Raw genomic sequence first — 347 nt, forward strand, 5'->3', positions numbered from 1 at the left:
TGCCCCTTGTCAGCAGCGAGCGCGTTTGCTGCCGGTTCTGCTGGCGTGACACTGACAGCGCCACCTCTTTGCCTTACGAGTCATCTACGTGGCAGCTGGCTGCCTCTTCCATGTGATTTCTTTCACACACGTTCGGCAGAGGCCCTTCCAGGCCGGCGTGGGCCAAGCGTGGGGTCTGGAGGAGAGCTCTGGCTTTGTGAAGGTGCTGCTTTTGCCTCTTCCCTCGGTGCGGGACAGAGCGCTGCTCCTGCCAAAGGAGGGTGGTCGCTGGCTTGAGCAGCCTCTGGGGGCTGTAAGTAGGAAGTGAGCTGGGGGTATTTGTCTCCGTGGTGGATAGGGTGGGGCCT

Source organism: Apaloderma vittatum, unplaced genomic scaffold (assembly GCF_000703405.1).
Source record: "Apaloderma vittatum isolate BGI_N311 unplaced genomic scaffold, ASM70340v1 scaffold28220, whole genome shotgun sequence".
Lineage (NCBI taxonomy): Eukaryota > Metazoa > Chordata > Aves > Trogoniformes > Trogonidae > Apaloderma > Apaloderma vittatum.